The sequence below is a fragment of the Nomascus leucogenys genome, chromosome 16 (genome assembly GCF_006542625.1).
Source record: "Nomascus leucogenys isolate Asia chromosome 16, Asia_NLE_v1, whole genome shotgun sequence".
Classification (NCBI taxonomy): domain Eukaryota; kingdom Metazoa; phylum Chordata; class Mammalia; order Primates; family Hylobatidae; genus Nomascus; species Nomascus leucogenys.
Genome location: NC_044396.1, coordinates 58,323,574 through 58,340,193, shown reverse-complemented (window position 1 = coordinate 58,340,193; position 16,620 = coordinate 58,323,574). Strand labels below are relative to the sequence as shown.

Below are 16,620 nucleotides of genomic sequence, written 5' to 3'. Positions count from 1 at the left end.
GAATGAATGCATACATTAATGCATTAATGAATATATTGGACCACGTGTCCTAGTTTTGATATCTCAATACATTAAATGGCTTAGAGTATTTTTTTATATTGTTCATCACAAGGAATAGGTGAGTCATTATATGAGGACCCTGGCCAAGCCCACGGGGCTGGATCTCCAGGACTCACTTCTGAGGCTATTTATTTCACTCAAGGCAACCCAGCACAGGAAGAAACACAAAAGAGCCTCTGAGAAAACTCTTTTAAAAAGAACCAAGAGTCAAGCTGGAAGGCCAGCAACAAGCATCAAGTTCAAAGGTGGGAGTGGTTGCCTTGGTCATCTGTGGGATTGGCCTCTTGGCACTATTTAGGGGTACTGCCTCTTGCCATTTACATGGTTCCATGGAAGCTGGTATGTGTTACTATGACTCTGACCTCACCCCAATACCAAGGCATAGTTGATTTGTTTATGGTGGACACATGAGTCACGAGACAAGTGAGTCCTTTTCAAGGGAATTGGGACAAAATAGAATGTGAGATACATTTCTTTGTTGGAATTTGTAGTTTTAAGAGTAAGGCCTAGAGCCTGAGGATGTGCAAATATTCTGCCAAGGATAATATTATATAAGGGGATTTTTTTTTAAAAAGGTGTGTGTAGTGTTTGCTTCTTGTAAGGGTCCGAATTAATTCCCAAGTTATTTATTTAGGGAAGGATGTAAAAGTTTCAGAATACGAAAAGATGTCAATCAGAAGTGTTTTCTAACACCATCCCTTTATGTTCTTCTCAACTAAAACTATGTAATAATAATTTGAGTCTTCCCTCACAGGTTTCTTTTTTTCTTTTTTTTTGAGACGGAGTCTCGCTCTGTTGCCCAGGCTGCTGGAGTGCAGTGGCGCCATCTCAGCTCACTGCAAGCTCCACCTCCTGGGTTCACACCATTCTCCCACCTCAGCCTCCCAAGTAGCTGGGACTACAGGTGCCCGCCACCATGCCTGGCTAATTTTTGAATTTTTTTTTGTTTCTTTAGTAGAGATGGGGTTTCACTGTGTTAGCCAGGATGATCTCAATCTCCTGACCTCGTGATCCACCTGCCTCGGCCTCCCAACGTGCTGGGATTACAGGCGTGAGCCACCACACCCGGCCCCCTCACAAGTTTCCTGGGATTCTGCTTAGTGAGATTATTCTCCTTAAACTGTTTTAGATATTTAATCAGAATTCAGTTAAAAAGTCCTTACATCAACCCCTGTTTCAGAAGGTGAGGGGTAGGCAAAAAAGATCTCTTACCATTCAATTTTATGGATACGTTCCCAACAGTATCTCCCGCTTGAGATCAACTACCTCTTTCTGTCATACTCAAGGTGATTAGCAGGGATATTGGCTCTGGTGAATTGTTGTTTTTTTTTTTTTTTAAACTGTTTAACCATTTAATTTCTTTTTGCGTGTGTGTGTTTTGTTTACTTTATGTTAAGTTCAGGGGTATAAGTGCAGGTTTGTTACATAGGTGAACTTGTGTCATGGGGGTTTGTTGTACAGATTATTTCATCACCCAGGTATTAAGCCTAGTACCAAGTAGTTCTTTTTCCTGATCCTCTCCCTCCTCCCACCCTCCACCCTCTGATATGCCCTAGCGTATGTTTGTTCCCCATGAGTTCTCATCATTTATCTCCCACTTATAAGTGAGAACATGCAGTATCTGGTTTTCTGTTCCTGCATTAGTTTGCAAAGGATAATGGCCTCCATCTCCATCCATGTCCTCACTGGTGACTCCATGAGGCCCTTGTTCACTAGGCTTCTTCTTGGTAGTCCTCCGTGTAAGAGCACTATTCTTTCTGCTCTTTGGCTGTTAAACTTGTCGTAACTTGCTTTAGCCAATGGAATGTGAGCATATGTGATGTTTGCCATGTCTGAACAGAAAAGCTATAAACAATTGTGAGATTCAGTCATTGTTCCCTTCCCTCTGCTATGAGAATGTCATACTCCCACTATGGGCTTCTCCTTTAGCCTGGAACTTACTACAGAGAAGGCACAGAGAGCAGAGACAGTGAACCTTCAGGCAACATTTAATATGAACAAGAAATAAAACTTGTTATGGTAAGTTACTGATATTTGGGGGCTGTTTGTTACTCTAGCATAACCTAGAGAAAATTGACCCTACCACATCCAATGACTATTTTTTCCTTCTTACTTGAGGCAGTGATACAGGATCTTCTATTCTTTAGTAGAAAGAAGACAAAATAGCTACATGTGAAAATTCTCAAGATACCATGCAAGATAGAAAGACTACAGAATATCCTGTGTTTTTGTCTCATTTCCTTGTTGTAAGTTATATAAATTCTTTCCTGGGGAAAACATGGATTAAGCCTTGCTGTATCATACCCTTTTAATGACAGCTTACCAATTCCGTATGTTCAAAAAATAAGACAAAGTCATGTGACAAATAGTTCAAATCTCTCTCAGTCTGATTAGGCAGGAATGACCAAGAGACCATAGCATATTCTACATCTCAATTTCTTCTTGTTGACTGTGAACAGACGGGAGCTATGCTATTTAAGGAATAGTAGATTTTGGCATTTGGCCATTATCCAAAGCAAACTGAAAGAAGGGGCAGTATTCATCTGGCTCAGTAACAGAAGACAACTAAAAATAGGCACCCAGCCCAAACCCAGCCAGGCTGTGAGTTGCTAGGCAAGAATGCTTTTTCCACAGCAGTCTAGGGTCCTCCATTCACAAGTTTTCCATTGGCTCTAAATTTGTCTAAGATATTCATTTCACTGCTGTGTTCGATTAACATCCACCTCTATGGCCTCTCCATTTTACATTAATTTGAGATACAAATTAAGATGACTTACAAACTGAAGCCAGTCTGTTTTTTCTCAAACCTATTGAGACTAAGTGTTACACTCTCAGCTTTCAGAAGTTTCTGCCAAATGCTACTATTAATATTTCATTCTGAAAAGCAAGCTTTTCCTCTAGCTACAAAAGTTACACCATAACCTTAAAGGTGTGGTCCTCTGAGTGCTACTGATATTAACATTAGATGCATTAATTGAGTTGCCATTTATTATTAAGCAATTTCTAGAATTGCTGTCTTTTTCTACAGAGAGAGGAGTAGTTGAATATAAAATATTAGTCTCTTAGAGCAAGGCCGTATTTCTCTGTCTATGCTGCAGTGACCATGATTTGAGACCCCCCAGTCAGAGGCGTAAAACAACTCACTGAGAACTAGTATATATATAAGCGTAGTGTTGGTAAATGGGACAGGCTATGGGAAGAACAAAAATGAACTGGAACTCCTGAAGCTCATAAGTGGCTATTATGCCATTCTCAGTAGACCTCACTTCTTTATACATATTTGAAATGCTATTGATAAAATTATACCTTAAAATGAAATAAACAGGCTGAATACAGTGGCTCATGCCTGTAATCCCAGCACTTTGGGAAACCGAGGCAGGAGGATTGCTTGAGTCCAGGAGTCTGAGACTAGTCTGGGCAACATATTGAGACCCCATCTCTATTTTAATAAATTAAAAATAATTTAAATGATATGAACAAACTACAAAAACATGATACAACATGGAAGAAACACATAAAATTAATATTGAACAAAAGAGACCAGATACAAAATACCGAGTGTATAATAGCATTTATAAAGTTCAAAACCACATAAAAGTAATCTGTATTGTTAGAAGTCTGACTGTCTTTGCAGAGAAAGGGAACACTCGAAATTGGGATGAACATGAGGAGGCTTTCAGAGTTAGTAGTCATATTTTATTTCTTCACCCAAGTGGTAGTTACACAGATGTGTTCCATCCATGATGCTTCCTCAAAGTGTATACTTAGAATTTTTGCACTTTTCTGCAGACATGTTATGCTTTAATAAAAAAGGGGAAAAATCATACTCCATAACTAAAGGCACAATCTTGTGTGGCAATGTATTATTAGCTAGGTAGCTATTATCGGTTCTTCTTTACATATGAATTGTGAACTATGTATCATGATTTATTTTGAAACACTGCTTTGTACTTCTGTAAGTCCATTAAACCATGTTTTATTCTTTCGCTAGCCCTTTCTAAGCAATTAACAGCTTCTGTCGCTTGAACATGGGCAAAGTCTGACCTACAATTCAATGTGGACTGACTCAGACGTTTCAAATCACACTAAGGCAGTGCTCATTGATTTCCATAACCTCACTGTCCCTGAAACTAAGCCGACTCATTCTTATGTGTTCCAGTCATTGAGAATATTTATGTCAATTTCACCTGGTTCTTCATTTCATGGACTTTTTAAAGATTAGATGGCTCCAGTGAAAACCAGGTAAATTTCATATCCCAAGATGATTTAGCTCCCTGTAGATTTCTTTTCTTTTCCTTTTATTATTATTATTTTGAAATAGAGTCTTGCTCTGTCGCCCAGGCTGGAGTGCAATGGCGCTGTCTGGGCTCACTGCAACCTCTGCCTCCCGGGTTCAAGCAATTCTCCTGCCTCAGCCTCCCGAGTAGCTGGGACCACAGGTGCGTGCCACCACGCCTGGCTAATTTTTTGTATTTTTAGTAGAGAAAGGGTTTCACCATGTTAGCCAGAATGGTCCTGATCTCCTGATCTCGTGATCCGGCTGCCTCGGCCTCCCAAAGTGCTGGGATTACAAGCGTGAGCCACAGCGCCCCGTCCCATGTAGATTTCTTAACACGGTTCGGTTTTTTTGCTGGATACACTTCAAGATCTTATTCTTTTTTTGGAAACCTCTTTCTTTATCTTGGACTTTTTAACATAACACACCATATCTGTATGCACTCTGAGCTCTTAAAACCTCAGAAGGTTTACCTGCAAAAGGTGGTCCCAACAACGCAGAGATGCCATTAGGACAGATGATGATGCTGTAGGCATTGGCCAAATGTCCAATGCCAACCAAGTCTTCAGTCACTACGGGCATTAGGGAGAAATAACCGCTGGAAAACCCTGTCAGTGTGCAGATGACCACCAGGCCAGCATACATATGCATCAATGGCAGAATTAAAAATACTGGGGAGGCCAGGCACGGTGGCTGACACCTGTAATCCCAGCGCTTTGGGAGGCTGAGGCAGGCAGATCACGAGGTCAGGAGATCAAGACCATCCTGGCTAACACGGTGAAACCCCATCTCTGCTAAAAATACAAAAACAAAATTAGCCTGGAGTGGTGGGGGCCGCCTGTAGTCCCAGCTACTCTGGAGGCTGAGGTGGGAGCAGGGCGTGAACCCAGGAGGTGGAGCTTGCAGTGAGCCGAGATCACGCCACTACACCCCAGCCTGAGCGACAGAGCGAGACTCCGTCTCAAAAAAAACAAAAACAAAAACAGAAACATAACAAAACAAAAATACTGAGGACAAGAATGAAGTTGGCCAACAGGAAGACATTCCAAACACTAATGCAAGGTAAGTCAGCTATGACGCCCAGGATCACTTTTCCAAAAATGTGAACTATTGCTATAATTGAAGTTAGGGAAAACGTCCGTTTGCTCCAATAAGTATTACAAATTGACGATTTCTGAGAGATGAATAAAGGAGATGACAAAGCTGCTGTATGCAAATAAAGCCCAGAAAATAAAGGCTACAAACATTCGATTTGTAAATAGGCTGTCCCAAAATAGCCTGAGTACCAGTTCTCGAAGCCCTTCCTGACTCTCATAGTGAGCCAGCTAACCGTCTTCAGAACTGGAAAGCACACATGATCTGGCCTGATCGGGGCACTCCTGGGCTTGCAGGTCACAGAGGGTCTCTTCGTTCCCAGACCCACCATCCTTCTCTTCTGTTCTTTCTTGCTGTCCATTTGACATCACAGACTCTGTGGAGTGCGCCGGCTGGACGCGCAGATCTTTCTCTCCTGGGTCATTTGGGTTTTTCCTAGGAGGGAGGGGCCTCATGAGGGTCCCACAAACACACAGGTTTAAGGAAACAGCGCCTTGGAACAACATGGCATTCCTCCAGCCATACTCTGCGCACAAGTACTTCAGTAGCACAGTCATTAGGAACGTACCGAATCCGGTCCCCTTAGTGCTGAGGCCCTGGGCGAGGGCGCGTCTCATTGGAAATACCTGCTCACCATGACAACCGCTGACAGATAGGCCATCCCACTGGCCAGGCCAGCTGCCGCTTCAAAAGTAATGAAGAGAAAATGCACGTTTGCAGCGTAGGCACTCAACACCCAGCCCAGGGAGTTGACGAGCCCTCCAATAATCGCAGCCTGGAGGCACCCACAGGTGTTAATGAACAAGCCGATGAAAGGGCGGCCCGAGGCCCGCTGGGTTGCGCCTCACTCGGCTCCACGTCCAGATCCTCGAACTTGCTGCTCTGCTTGGAGCCCCCTGAGCTGCTAGGTGTAGAGATTTCTTGCAATGTCGCCTATCATGGAGATGCGGTTGCCTGCGGCTCAGCTCTCCACCGGGCTCGGTGCACTGGGTACCGGGCTCCCGCGCTCCTCTGCCGCTCGCTGCCAGGCCAGGTAAGAGTTTGGTGGAGCTGAAAGCTCGACGCCTCAGTCCAGGTGGCTTTAAAAAGGGAGCGTTTGGAAGCGCCCAAACCTAACCTGGGCTTCGTTCCAATCGGAGCAATTTCCAATCTTCATGCTCGTTCATTCCTATACCGGCTATTTCCGGTTTGGCAGGGGGAAAAAATGCAGTCACTTCACATGCACACTCTTGTGGTGGCCAGTTGAAGTTTATAGCTTTGGCTGAGGTTCCCCTAAGGCACTGCACTTTTATCACTGGAGGAAAGGTCCTGAAACTGAATCCAGAATGCAGGTGAGGCTAGCAGTAACCTCCATTTCTCCGAGATGGGAGAGAAGGGATGAAACAGACCCTCACTGCAATATTTTTGGCCAAAGAGGACTTAATGTGACTCATTGTCCCTTATTTTTTCTCTCTCGCTCGTTTAGAGGGAGGGGTTTCACTGTCTTGCCAGGCTGGTCTTGAACACTTGGGCTCAAGCGATCCTCTGGCCTTGGCCTTCCAAAGTGCTGGGATCACAAGCTGAGCCACCGTGCCAGGCACAACTTTCATCTCAATGCCTCCCTACCTCATTCCCAGCAGGGAACACAACACAGTGCTTTACCCTGGACAATTTTCTGTATTATTGAAGTGAATGCATGAGTCGATGAAGCCTGTGCTGTTTTACCCCTCCTGAAGGTTTTGTAGTAGTTCTTTACTGCTGTTGTAATAAATTACCACAGTAATAGCAGAGGAAACCCACACAAATTCACTATTTACAGTTCTGGAGGTTGGAAGTTTGAAATGTGTCATGCTGTGCTAAGATCATGGTGTTGGCACCTTGAAGGCTGTGTTCCTTCTCTTGGCTCTAGGGGAGAGCCACCAGCTTCTGCAGCTTGTGCACGTTCCTTGGCTGGTGGCTCTTACTCCGTCTTCAAAGCCAGCACTGCTGTATCATTCTGTCTTCTTTCCATACTCACATTGCTTTGTCTCCTCTCCCAGGATCTTATTCTTAAAACGTCCATGTACTTTCCCATTTGTTATTTATCTATTCATTTATTTTTGAGGCATGGTCTTACTCTGTCGCCCAGGTTGGAGTGCAGTAGTATGATTACAGCTCACTGCAACTCCTGCCTCCTGGGTTCAAGGGATCCTTCTACCTCAGCCTCCCAAGTAGCTGGGACCACAAGTGTACACTACCACACCTGGCTAATTTTTGTATTTTTGGTAGAGACAGGGTTCGCCATGTTGGTCAGGCTGGTCTTGAACTCCTGACCTTGAATGATTTGCCCGCCTTGGCCTCCCAAAGTGCTGGGATTACAGGCATGAGCCACTGTACCTGGCCCCATTTGTTATTTCAATTATATTAGACTGATTATTTTCCTGGCTTGAGATTATTTTAAAATGGAATTCATTCTGAATTCACTATCACTCAGGGTACTAGCAAATTCTTACTAAATATTATGTCTGTTAATAGAAACATTTAATTTATAGTTAGGCACAGTTGGACGAGATCTAGTGTACTTTATAATTGTGTCTTCATATTAGGCACGTTGAGGTTCACTTAGGTGCTATACACACCAATTAACATTAACATTTGTTTATCCTCATAGATTCACTTACCAAGTAACTATACCACTTCTATAAAGCTCAGTTTCCACCTATATATGCTGTGCAGGTATGTGATTAGATGTAGTTCAAATTAAAACCCATAGTTGGTTTCTGGCGTGGGAGCTGAGTTTTCTTCATTTCTCCAGAAATCCTCATGAGTAGTTTCCAGATATGCTTTAAAGAGGAATGGGTTTTCTTTCCATGTCCTATAATTATTTGTAGCCAGGGAAATTTGGGTCAATTAAGTCATAATGACAGCCATGATCATAGTAGCTTATCACTATAAGGAACAGGATTAGGGATCCACACCAGAAAAGTAAACTTTTTATCAAGTAAAATTTCTTAACATCCAGTAATTTCGGGGCATAACATTATATTTTTCTTGGGCTCTAAAGCATTACTTCTTTTTGTATAATTAAGCTATTGCATGTCTTCTGTATGGTTAAAGGAAATTTTAATTTTTACTTAATATTTTTGATGAATCAAAAGTCATGAGTCCTTGATTTGGTTTAATCAATAAGAAATTTTATATGTTTAACTATTATTTTTTCTGAAGTTTTTGTTTCCATTTCTATGAGGTTTTTTTTTGTATAAATGTACTACATAAGTAAGCTTCACTTTTACTTCCTCCACTTGGGCTTCAACAAAGAAATGTTTGAGTCTTATATAGTAGTACCTCCATAATTATGACAAAATACACCTGGAGTGGGAGGGTGGTTGGAATTACAGATCAAATTTATTTCCTTCACTTAATTTTTTTCTATTCCTTGGTCTTATCTGGTAGGAGGCAAGTGACTACAGAGATAGCATCATATAGGAAGGATCTATATGACAGGACCCCAAAGAAAGGTTCTATTAATAGACTCAAACCTGCTAACATTTTAGAGTGGGGAGAATTTTAATCCATTCCATAGTCCCATTACAACCATTGCTTGAAGGTGAGAACAAATAAAAGTTTCGTTTTCTATATATTCATATTATGAACCCATTCATAGACAATAGTAATTGTGAAGTTTATTTCCTAAGCAGATATATTGGGATCAGAGATTCTGTGTATTTGAACAACATTCTGCACAAGACTATACATTGTTGATACTGCCTTGCTGCTTTAACTGGAAAAGTGTTCCTATAACTTGAATGAGAATAATATATATGTACACATTTATTTTTATATGGAAGGACTAATATGTCCTGGCAATGGACATACAAGTATTGTTACATGTATGAAAAGATAATCTCATTCATAATGAGAGAAACGCAAGTTACAGCCAATCTGAGATCCTATTTTTTAATATATAAGACTAGTGATATCAAAACATTTAATAATATTATGTTAAAGAAGGAGGGAATACAAATTCTTACAACTTCTATGGGATGTAATTTGGCAATAGTTATCAAAATTACAGTGCATTTGTAATATGGCCCACATTTCCCTTTCTAGGAATTTATTTTATAGATGTATCTGCACTATGTAAAATGATATATATAGAAGAATATTCATTGAAGCATTATAATTGTAATAATAAAAGACTAGGCCGGGTGCAGTGGCTCACGCCTGTAATCCCAACACTTTAGGAGGCTGAGGTGGGTGGATCACCTGAGGTCAAGAATTCAAGACCAGCCTGGCCAACATGGTGAAACCCCATCTCTATTGAAAATACCAAAACTAGCCGGGTGTGGTGGCAGGCGCACCTGTAATCCCAGCTACTCGGGGGGCTGAGGCAGGAAAATCGCTTGAACTTGGGGGACAGAGATTGCAGTGAGCCGAGACTGCACCATTACACTCCAGCCTGGGGGACAAGAGTGAGACCTCGTCTCAAAAAAAAAAAAAAAAAGCAACTTAAATGTCAATCAATATGAAAGAAATTAAATATAGAAAGGTACATTCATACAATAGCACAATGCATAGTCATTTAAAAATAACAGAGACACTTTTTATGTATTGAATTGGAATGTTTTTTAAGATACATATGTTATTAAAGCAAGGTGCTGAACAGTGTGTGTAATATATTACTATTTATGCAAAAAAGGTAAGAATAATGAGTGTTTGCTCATAAAACACACGTATAGTGTTAAGTATAACAAATCTCTGATGGAGTACTGAGAAGCTGATAATGGTGGTGTCCCTGAGGAAAAGTAAATGAGTGGCTGGGGAACAAAGAGGGATAGAAGGAAGAATTTTCATTATCTGTTCTTTTATTTGTTTTGAATTTTAAAATTTATGAATAAATTACCTACTCAAAAATTAAACACAGGAAAATAAAGAAAAGAATATATTTTCCTGATCAGTGATCTCATTCAGTTAAGATTTAAAATATCATCCTCACATTAGACATGATTTCAGATCCAGAACAATTGTAGTTGGCACAAACTCACTTAGCTTCCAACCTTCCACAATAAATATGCAGGAACTGTCTTCATATTCAACAAGTTAGTGATTTAAGGGCTAGTAAGTTGGATGGATTACCCAGTTCCTCTCACTCTCAAACCCCATTCGTGGTTTCAATCCCTTCTTCTGGGTCATGGTACAGTTTCCTATTTATAATTGTGGTGGTATGGGGACAATTCCAGAAGTTTCTGTTTCGTGTCCTATTATCAACCCTGCTTGGTATCTGCATTTCAAATTCAAGCCACAGCTCCTCCTTTCTGCCATGTTACTCTAAACACACACTAAGGGGGAGGTAAATTCACCCCAGGGGATATCTTTAGTCCTCTGTGTCTAACAACAGAAAGATATCACAATTCATAAACTGGATCCTTGCTTGTCCAACTCTGTTGTTGGTCCAAGAAGCCCCTCTTATGACCATGGAATTAGTGCTTACTCTGAACCTACATCTGAAGGCCCCTACGATGATTGTATTTATATATTTTCCCTAAAATACCTGGGCTCGGGCATAGGACCATCTTTCTGGAAAGACTTGATATTGTATATGGAGAGAATATACATATTTATTCTTCTCCTTAGACTGGGCTATTTATCCTTCCCCTTAGACCGATGAGTCCAGAGAGGATAAATTGAAATTAGTTTTCCTTAGCATTTCCCCTTAAAGTTGTAAAGGAGTACTAATACAGTCAATTATTAAACCATTTTTCTCTTTGCTAGTTATACACACATGTAGTATAGAAGAATATACAATGCAAAGCTTTAATTCAGGCTCAGGAAGCACATTTTAACCCATACCAGGTACACAAGAATTCTGTGGATTTTCCCTTTATTTGAATATAGATATGATACTTTCAAATTCTGCCCACTTAAAACCTTCCGTAGGCTTATTCCAATGGAATGAGAAGGAAGTATCTTATTCTTGCCTGACTGATTCCTTTAGCCAACGTTATTTGTAAATCTCCGACAGGAGTTAGTTCACGAAAGCGCAGTGCATTTGTTTCATGTGCTGCTGTTTCATGTGTCTCAGCTTTGCCTGTGTGTTGGCTGCTCAGTGGGTGAGTGGGGCAGGTCGGCTTGGATATTCTTTTTTTTTTTTTTTAAACTTTAAGTTCTGGGATACATGTGCAGAACGTGCAGGTTTGTTACATAGGTATACATGTGCCATGGTGGTTTGCTATACCTATCAACCTATCATCTGGGTTTTAAGCCCTGCATGCATTAGGTATTTGTCCTATTGCTCTCCCTCCCCTTGCCCCCCACCCCCAGACAGGCCCCAGTGTGTGATGTTCCCCTCCCTCTATCCATGTGTTCTTATTATTCAACTCCCACTTATGAATGAGAACAGGCAGTTTTTGGTTTTCTGTTCCCGTGTTAGTTTGCTGTGAATTATGGCTTCCAGCTTCATCGGATATTGCTGTTCTTAACTGAAGGGGTGGCCTGCCCCTCCACACCTATGGGTATTTCTAGTCGGGTGGGACGAGAGACTGAGAAAAGAAATAAGACACAGAGACAAAGTATAGAGAAGCAACAGTGGGCCCAGGGGACCAGCGCTCAGCATACCAAGGACCTGCACTGGCCCCTGAGTTCCCTCAGTTTCTATTGATTATTATTTACATTATTTCAGCAAAAAGGAATGTAGTAGGAGAGCAGGGTGATAATAAGGAGAAGGTCAGCAAAAAACATGTGAGCAAAAGAATCTATGTCATAATTCAAGGGAAGGTACTATGACTGGACCTACACATAAGCCAGATTTATGTTTCTCTCCACCCAAACATCTCAGCGGAGTAAAGAATAACAAAGCAGCATTACTGCAAACATGTCTCGCCTCCCGCCACAGGGCAGCTTTTCTCCTATCTCAGAGTTGAACAAATGTACAATCGGGTTTTACACCGAGACATTCAGTTCCCAGGGGCAGGCAGGAGACAGTGGCCTTCCTCTATCTCAACTGCAAGAGGCTTTCCTCTTTTACTAATCCACCTCAGCACAGACCCTTTATGGGTGTCGGGCTGGGGGACGGTCAGGTCTTTCTCATCCCACGAGGCCATATTTCAGACTATCACATGGGGAGAAACCTTGGACGATACCCCGCTTCCAAGGGCAGAAGTCCCTGTGGCTTTCCACAGTGCATTGTGCCCCTGCTTTATTGAGACTAGAGAATGGCAATGACTTTTACCCAGTATACTGCTTGTAAACATTTTGTTAACAAGGCACGTCCTGCACAGCCCTAGATCCCTTAAACCTTGATTTTATACAACACATGTTTTTGTGAGCTCCAGGCTGGGGCAAAGTGGCTGGGGCAAAGCTACAAATTAACAACGTCTCAGCAAAGCAATTGTATAAAGTACAGGTCTTTTTCAAAATGGAGTCTCTTATGTCTTCCCTTTCTACATAGACACAGGGACAGTCTGATCTCTCTTTCTTTTCCCTACATTAATGCATGCAGTTGACCCCTTGTTCTCAGAGACAAATGCATTTTCAAGTTTCCAATAGTTTTTTTTTTTTTCCTTATTAAACTCAGCTACTGGAGTTACAATTTCCCGCATACTTGGCTTGTTTTACTTATATCAGAGTACTCTTTAGAAACCTTCCCTATTATCTTGTGGCCGGCACTATCATTGAAGCTAATAATCCTGCAGCCTCAAAAACATCTTTCGCCTGTGTGGACAGAGGGAGGAGAGGAACCTAGAGGAGATCTGCTTAGCTGCCCATGCACTCCCTTGGCCTTCCTATCACAGCACTCCTTTAAGGTAACTGCTGCCATTTAGTCATATTCCTTCACTGTTCCATGAGTCTTTTTTCCCATTAAGTCTTCTGCTTACAACTTAATGTTTATACTCTTAGTCCTTGACTATGGCTTGCCTTCCTGTTCAATTTCAGCAAGTTCGACCTTGGCCATAATTAAATGAAAGACAAGTACACAGAAGGATGTATCCTGATCTCACCAGTCTCTGAGGCATAACAGTGGTAGGAAATACAAACATAAATTCTGAAAATCCACAAAGTTTTCAGTACAATCATGTCAATTTTCTTTTTCTTTTTTTTCTTTTTCTTTGTTCTTTTTTTTTTTTTTTTTTTTTTTTTTTGAGACAGGAGTCTCACTTTGTCACAGGCTGGAGTGCAGTGGAATGGTCATGGCTCACTGCAGCCTCAACCTCCCAGACTCAAGTAATCCTCCCACCTCAGCCTCCTGAGTAGTGAGTAGCTGAGCTCATAGGTGCATGCCATCATGCCCTGCTAATTTTGTTGTTGTTGTTGAGACAGGGGTCTTACTGTTTTGCCTAGGCTGGTCTCAAACTCCTGGGCTCAAGTGATCCTCCTGGCTTGGCCTCCCAAAGTGCTGGGATTACAGGCATGAGCCACTGCACCCAGCCAATCATGTACAGTTTGTTTCTTTCCCCAGATATTAGATTGAGGTCCCTGAGTTTGGGAATATTTTGAAATATATCTTTATTCCTAGCATCTAACCCAGTGCTTGACACATAGCAGGGACATAGTCAATGTTTACAGAGGAATGAAGTTATTTCCTTTGTTCTCTCTATTCACGTACTTGTTAGGCCAGCATGAGTTCCTCTTCAGAAATCACGTTGTCTTAGGTTAGAAAGTGTAATGTGGACAGTGGCCCAACCTCTGAAATGACTCATTGGCTGTAATTTCCATAGTTTCCTGTGGGACTCTTCTCATGTTCAAGGTCTCATTGGTAAACTCTCATCCTCCAGCATCATTGTACTTATAAAAAAAGGCTTTTCCATTTTGGCTAACAGTTCAACAATTTCATCCTTGGGTTAATTTAAAATTTTCAGTAGCTACCATCTGGTCTCACAGATCTAATACATTTAGTTAGCTTATAATTTTCAGAATGCCTGAACATTTGCCAGTGTTTGCTCAAGTACATTCAACCTGTACACTTCGGAAGCCAATTTGGGAGTGTGAAAACTTTTAATAATTTTCTCTTTAAAAACGTTGACAGATAATTTATTTGTTCTCTCTGCTGTCTGTTCTTTTTCTTTAGTATGCCCTGTATATCATGATCATCAAAGTGATTGCTCTCTGTATTTAAAGAAATACTTTTCACATTAGGAACAAAGGCCTTGTAATCTTCATCTTCATATGCCATGCCGGCTATCTTCTTTTTTTTTTTTTTTTCCCGAAACAGAGTCTTGCTGTGTTGCCCGGGGTTGGAGTGTAGTGGCATAATCTGACTCACTGTAACCTCCACCTCCTGGGCTCAAGCAATCCTCCTACCTTAGCCTCCTGAGTACCTGGGACTACAGAGGAGTGCCACTACACCTGGTTAATTTTTGTATTTTTGTAGAGAGAGGGTTTTGCCATGTGGCCTAGGCTGGTCTTGAACTTCTTGGCTCAAGCGATCCACCTGCCTCAGCCTCCTAAAGTTCTGGGATTATAGGCATAAGCCACTACATTCTAATGTGGTAAAATTCTTCTTACTTTGCCTATATTGATACTTTTTGAAAAAAATAAAAGGGAATATATTCAGGATAGTTCCTTTTAATTTTCCAGCTAAGGATGCCAGGTTTTTCTTGTTTAAATATCTAATAATCTTGATAGTGTATTTAATCTCAAGGTTCTAATCAGCTATCTTGAGGAAGTTTCTAGAATCTGTGTAGATTAATGGATTTTATGTAGTTTCCATAAAAATATCCAAACTTTGTTTCCTCATTCATTAAAAAATTGCCTACTTATAGGAAAATATATTAATACAGTATAATGGATTTCAGCAAGATTTGTGACAAGATGTTTGATGGTATAAATACACTCAAATAGAGCAGCATTGGGATAGATGATTATGTAAGCGGATATATTTGAGGAGTTGGAAAAAAAAATCCCTAAGTGCTTTGAACATAGCACACATGAAATAATTGAAGGATTGAGTAATCTTTAAGGAAGGCATCTGGAGTCAGGACACAGGGCTCTGCAACTGACATTGTACTAATCGAACAAGAGTTTGGGTAACTAATGTAATCTTGGGTCTCAAAAATAGTAACATAAAAATAAAAAGAATCACACTATGTTCTTATCATATCTGTAGAGTACCCTTCCTTCTGGATGCCAGTATATATTTTTTTAATTTAAGAAGTATGCTGTCAAAGCATAGTATATTAGGGTACACATTACTAAATGACAACTACTTTGAAAACAAGATGAAGTGGCCAAAGTGGGAACATGGACAATAACTTCAAATATGTGTGTGACATCACATACATGGGGATTTATCTAACTTAACTCTGGAAAAAATACCTCGGGTCAATAGTTAGAATTTAAGAGGCTGCCAGGTTCAGTTCCATATAAAAAGTGTTTTAAAGAGTATTCCAACAAAATAGTGATTTAGCTTTGTGAGGTAGTAAGTTCCCTGTCATTAGACCTATTAAAACAGACACTGAATAAAGCTTGTCAGATATTCCATCCAGTTGGGAGTTAAAATAAATTCATAATTTTTCCCTCCAAATTAAAGATAGCATGATTTTGATGCTTCCTGTTTGATTAATTCCATTTTCCACTACTAAGGAGATAAGGTTGATTTGAAGTGCTGCACTCACTTTCAAAATTCATTCACAGGAACTCACCACACTTACCTGATACAGCAATAGCAGTCACAGAGATGGCTGGGAGCTAATACTCCCTGGAATCTTGTCTTTAGAGGAAATGATAACGAACATAGCACGCCCACAAGGACCTGAACCTGAACCTGAACCTGTGAGAAGGCTGCTGGTTGCCTTCTTTCCTAATCAGCAGATGCAAACATCTACTACTGGAGGACCATATTTTACAACTGATATTTCTAGGGAAGCTGAGGCAGACACGTCTGGTTCGCTGACCCACCTCCATTTCAACACTCTGCCCCCCCACTGCCCTCTGGTTTGTCATGAAATAGAAGCAGAGTCCTGTGCTAAGGTTCTGGGGAAAGCCTTTGCTTTCCTGATGGAGGCATTGCTACTTCCTCCTTCTAAAGGACTTAGTCATGAAAACTGATGATAGAGCTACAGCGGCTAATGTACAGCCAGGCACGAGCAAAAGCCCCTGGGGAACTGCAAAGACATCAGCACTGACAACAACTGCCTTGCAAACACTCAGCTGCCATTTGTTTAATCATCTTTGCTCAGACATTTCTGTTGCCAGCAGCTGAAAACTTTTCTGACAGAGAGTGAGCCTTCATGATT

The 16,620-nt window shown here is 41.0% G+C and overlaps 1 pseudogene; it reads right to left on the bottom strand.

Annotated features, from left to right (window-relative positions):
- Positions 1–4,627: 4,627 nt before the first annotated feature.
- Positions 4,628–14,558, bottom strand: LOC100599063 (annotated as a pseudogene).
- Positions 14,559–16,620: the final 2,062 nt, after the last annotated feature.